General features: G+C 39.0%; 1 pseudogene; it reads right to left on the reverse strand.

Moving 5' to 3' along the window:
- Nucleotides 1–254: 254 nt before the first annotated feature.
- Nucleotides 255–844, reverse strand: LOC117720505 (adenine phosphoribosyltransferase pseudogene; annotated as a pseudogene).
- Between the last annotated feature and the right edge of the window lie 4996 nt (nt 845–5840).

Consider the following 5840-nt stretch of genomic DNA (forward strand, 5'->3'; position numbering starts at 1 on the left):
TATCTATTGAGGCCTGTTTTGTGTGTGTGTGTGTATGTGTGTGTGTGTGTGTGTGTGTGTGTGTGTATCAAAACCTTTTATTGATCTCCAATAGTGCAGCTCTGTGCTGCTCCAGGGTTTGGCACATGTATAAAATGCAAGGATCCAGGATGTCCATAGGCATGGCGATCAGCTGACCAACGGAATGAGTGATATATTGACAAAAGGGCAGCTGGTAGCTCACAAAGGTCACTTATGTGCCCAGGGCTGAGCCACCGTGCAGTGCAGTTAGTTACTGAGGGGTGTGGCTACCTTGCCACCAGCTCCTCAGTCATACTGCAGGAGAGAGAAGAACTTCTCCTAGCTTCTCCCTGCCCTTCAGGGAGTTCAGCTCCACCAGGCTCACACACTCCACTACCTCTGCCAGTAGCTGGTGCAGCAGCTCACAGGCCTCACACATGGTTCCTCCAATAGCCAGGAGATCATCCACAATGACCACTCTCTGCCCGGGGTTCTAAGGCATCTTTCTGTATTTCCAGCTCAGCCTTCCCATACTCCAGAGCATAGGAGGCTGACACAGTGGGGCCCGGCAGCTTCCCGTGCTTCTGGATGAGCACATAGCCCATGCCCAGCTCCTGAGCTAGGGAAAGGCCAAACAGGAAGCCCCTGGAGTCTAGACCTACAATATAGTCAATCTTGCCACAGTGCGTGGACTTCACGTGATTGGCCTGGAGGCAGATGGCAGCTGGGAAGGAGTCTGGGTCTGTCAAGAGGGGTGAGATATCCCTAAACAGCACACCCGGGATGGGGAAGTTAGGGAAGCTGCAGATGGCTGCCCCACCAGCTGCAACTCGGGTTTGGACATGGCCTCGTGCTTGGAAGAGGAAGGGAGGAGGTCGAGTCCTGTTTTGTGACCAAGTACATGCTCTACTTTTGGAGAAGGTACCATGAGGTGCTGAGAAAAAAAGTGTATTCTTTTGTTTTAGGATAAAATGTTCTATAGATGTCTGTTGAATCCATTTGGTTCATACCTTCTGTTAATTTCATTGTGTCTCTGTTTAGTTTCTGTTTCCATGATCTGCCCATTGCTGAGAGTGGGGTGTTGAAATCCCCCACTATTATTGTGTGAGGTAGAGTGTGTGCTTTGAGCTTTAGTAAAGTTTCTTTTATGTATGTGGGTGCCCTTGCCTTTGGAGCATAGATGTTCAGAATTGAGTGTTCATCTTGGTAGATGTTTCCTTTGATAAGTATGAAGTGTCCTTCCTTATCTTTTTTGATTACTTTTAGTTGAAAGTCAATTTTATTTGATATTAAAATGGCTTCTGCAGCTTGTTTTTTGGGACCATTTGCTTGGAAAATTGTTTTCTGGCCTTTTACTCTGAGGTAGTTTCTGTCTTTGTCACTGACATGCATTTACTGTATGCAGCAAAATTCTGGGTCCTGTTTATGTATCCAGTCTGTTAGTCTAAGTCTTTTTCTTGGAGAAGTGAGTCCATTGATGTTAAGAGATATTAAGGAAAAATGATTGTTACTTCCTGTTGTTTTAGTTATTAGAGGTGGAATTATGTTTGTGTAGCTATCTTCTTTTGGGTTTGTTGGAAGATTACTTTTTTGCTTTTTCTGGGTTGTAGTTTCCATCATTGTGTTGGGAGTTTTCCATCAATTATCCTTTGTAGGGCTGGATTTGTGGGAAGATACTGTGTAAATTTGGTTTTGTCATGGAATATCTTGGTTTCCTCATCTATAGTGATTGAGAGTTTTGCTGGGTATAGTAGTCTGGGCTGACATTTGTGTTCTCTTAGGGTCTATATGATATCAGTCCAGGATCTTCTGGCTTTTATAGTTTCTAGTGAAAAGTCTGGTGTAATTCTTATAGGTCTGCCTTTATATGTTACTTGAGCTTTTTCCCTTACTGCTTTTAGTATTTTTTCTTTGTCTTGTGCATTCGATGTTTTGATTATTATATGACAGGAGGAATTTCTTTTCTGCCCTTGTCTATTTGGAGTTCTGTAGGCTTCTTGTATGTTCATGGGTCTCTCTCTCTCTCTCTCTCTCTCTCTCTCTCTCTCTCTCTTATGTTAGGGAAGTTTTCCTCTATAATTTTGTTAAAGATCTTTACTGGCCCTTTAAGTTGGGTATCTTCACTTTCATCTATACCTATTATCCTTCAGTTTGGCCTTCTCATTGTGTCCTGGATTTTTGGGGTTAGGAGCTTTTTGCATTTTACATTTTCTTTGACAGTTGTGTCAAATGTTTTTATGGTATCTTCTGCACCTGAGATTCTCTCTTCTATCTCTTGTATTCTGTTGGTGATGCTTGCGACTATGACTCCTGAATTTTTTTTTTCTAGGATTTTTATCTCCAGTGTAGTCTCCCTTTGAGATATTTTTATTATTGTTTCTACTTCCATCTTTAGATCTTGGATGGTTTTGTTTAATTCCTTCACCTGTTTGGTTGTGTTTTCTTGCAATTCTTTAAGGTTTTTTTTTTTTTTTTTTTTTTTTTTTTTTTTGTGTTTCCTCTTTAAGGGCTTCTACCTGTTTACCTGTGTTCTCCTGTATTTCTTTAAGAGAGTTATTTATATCCTTCTTGAAGTTCTCTATCTTTATCATGAGAAGTGATTTTAAATCTGAATCCTGCATTTCCAGTGTGATGGGGTGTCTAGGACTTGCTATAGTGGGAGAACTGTGTTCTGATGATGCCAGGTAACTTTGGTTTCTGTTGCTTATGTTCTTATGCTTGCCTTAGCCATCTGGTTAACTCTAGTGCTACCTGCACTCATTTTCTCTGACTGGAGCCTGTCTTTCCAGTTATCTTGCTGTATCAGAACTCCTCAGAGTCTAGATGTCTCTGTGATCCTGAGCTCCTGGGTGGAAGAGTTCCTGGGACTCAGGCTTTTTCTGGGATCCTGAAATTCTGCTGCTCTGAGTGCAGAGGTTCCTTCTCTGCTCTAAGTGCAGTGGCTCCTCTAGGATGGCTCAGGATCTGGTGTCTTCTCAGGAGCAGACCAGCTAGGTGTCTTCCCCAGCCAATAGGACCAAGGGAGGGGTGGAGGGGGAGTAGTATTCCAGAGGGGCAGGGTTTGGGTGGCTGATGGGTCCTGAGTGCCCCAGGCTCCCAGTTGTAGCTCTGGGGCATAGGGTTGTGCTGGAGATATCTTTCCCATTGCTCTGAGTGCAGTGGCTCCTCTAAGATGGCTCCTCTAGGATCTGGTGTCTTCATGGGAGCAGACTAGCTAGGTGTCTGCCCCAGCCAAAAGCTACCCCACACTATTGGACAATCACCACTTCTCTTCAGATTTGCAAGTTTTCTCAAGTTCCTTATTCACTGACTTATTCACTCACCAAAGGCTTTTTGATACATAGGCTATATAGAGAATGTTAGATTTTTAAAACTTAATTTCATTTTCCAGATATCTTGTGGATAAGGTAGTAAAACATATACTGAATAGGAATGTAATCATATTAATTCCCATATTATTAACTCACATCTAAAGCATTGATTTAATATCAACCTAAAATGAAATAAACCATAAAAGAAAATAATGCTCATCATATATACAAATATGCACATGAAATGTCAGGTGATAGGCAATGTTATGAATGATAAAAGCTAGAATTTAATGCTACTCTCACTATTGTTTCATAAGCTTTAGGTTTGGGATTACATTAATTGATAATAATATCTAAGGCTTTAAAGATAGAACTTTTATTATGTCAAGCCATTGTGCTTAATGTTGGCTAATTTTACTTACCTTCACCACAAATCTTAGAGTAAACTAATCAGCTTACAGATGCAAAAACTAAAGTTCAAATCAGCTACATAGCAAGATCCCAAGCCAGCATGAACAAAAGTAAGAGTTTTGGTCCATCCTAGTCATCAAATAATGGTTTGTTTATCCATTTCTTTTCTAAATCTCTTATTTGAGTACAAATAAACAATTCTTTTTTAATTTCTCACAGCCCTACCATGCTATGAAGCAGTTACTATGTATACATTTTGTTTATTCATCTGAACCTTTGTGATCATTCAAATTAAAAACAAAAGGATACATTTGGAGCTTCAACAGCAGATCCTACAATGTACACCCCTGATTGCCTCCAGGACTTTTTTCTGTGTTCCAATAGCTTTTTGTTTTTGTCTTTTGTGTTCATTTGTTTGTTTTGTATAATGCTATTGTTACTCCTTTTTTTTTTTTTTTTTTTTTTTTTTTTTTTTTTTTGTCTGTCTTGGGTGACATTGAGGATCAGTCAGGATTTTTTAAGCTCTGTTTGACTGCTTTTTAATATACTGGTGAATTCAGTCTCTATGCTGGATATGCACTTCTTTGACAATCATATCATATAATGCCATGGTCCCTAGGTCCTTGTCAGTTCCTCTTCATCAACTCTTTGCAGTCTTCATAACCAAGTTTACACTGGCAATTCTATTTGTGGCTTTTTCTAATATCTGAAAACAAGATTACCTGGAAGACGAGGCAAATTTGTCTCAGATACCCTGATTTTAGTAGGATGCAGTTTTAGAAAATATCAGGACAGTTTAGATTTCTATGATATGCATATTTATGACATGTGTATTTTTTTCTGAGACAGCTCTGTAATTTGTCTTTAGTGGAGCCTTCCATACCTTTCATTCTTTTGTGTGTGTGTGTGTGTGTGTGTGTGGAGAGAGAGAGAGAGAGAGAGAGAGAGAGAGAGAGAGAGAGAGAGAAAAAACTTTATACTGGCATATAATTTGCTTTGATCCCTTCCCTCCAGACTCTCTTTTATGCCCTCATCATTTCCCCTGTCCCAATTGTCCCAGTTGCTTATGCTCTCTTCTTTTTTTTTTTTTTAAATCCACCAAATTAACCCTCATCAAAGATTCTTTTGGTTATAAATGATGATTAATACAGAGACCTCCAACTAGTCAATGTGAGTAAGAGACTGCATTGCTCTAAATAGAACACCTGTATCATAGTCCTTCCCCAATGCTCAGGGACCATACTTTTTTATTGATCATCATCACCCACAGTTTTCTCAACACAGCCTCATCTTTCATTTTTGTCTTCATTAGATGACATCAGTATCCTTGCAGGACATTCAAACATTGTTCCATCCCTAATTCTATTGTTTTTCTAATAGTTAAGTCGATAGAGATAAGGAAAAATGTCCAGAGGAGTAAATGAATATTTATTCATAATTTTTTCAAATCACAATAGTCACTGTAAGTTGTATAATTATGATGGGGCAGAGCAGTAGAAACTGCATGGTACTTTCTTAAATAGGCTGCTGTCTGCCAATACCAACTGTATGGGTAAATATTTAATTACATTCTCAAATGACTTCTTCAGAGAATCCCAAGGAGAAATATATTCAAAGTTATAAACTGTAATAAAGAACCCAGGAGTTAACCACAAAAGCCTATTCTTTAACTAACCACAAAAGCCTCATACCATACCAGCCCCTGGAGAAAACTGTACTGGTAGCTCTTACTATTATTCAGCTCATTTTGTAGAGAAATTAAACAGCTTTATCCAGTCAACAAAGGGAGAAAGAAAAGTTCCTAGAAAACCATATTTATTTTCAAAGATGATGTTGGTTCAGTATCAGCTGAGTCCATAAATATATGTGGAAGGACTGGTTTCCAAAGCAACGGTAATGCATAGTCCCATGAAATTCAACTATGTGAATTATTTAATCCCTTAGAGATTTTTTTTGAGAGGAATAATAAAAGTCAGAACACAGGAACCATCATTCCCTATTTACAAGAAGCTGATATTTGAAGGAAAAATAATGCTGTATTTAGAAGAAATAAGTATTTAAAAACAGCAATATGTTCTCCTTATCCTTTCCATTTGCCTTGGCTTAATTTATATATGG

The sequence above is a fragment of the Arvicanthis niloticus genome, chromosome 15 (genome assembly GCF_011762505.2).
Source record: "Arvicanthis niloticus isolate mArvNil1 chromosome 15, mArvNil1.pat.X, whole genome shotgun sequence".
NCBI classification, from domain to species: Eukaryota; Metazoa; Chordata; class Mammalia; order Rodentia; family Muridae; genus Arvicanthis; species Arvicanthis niloticus.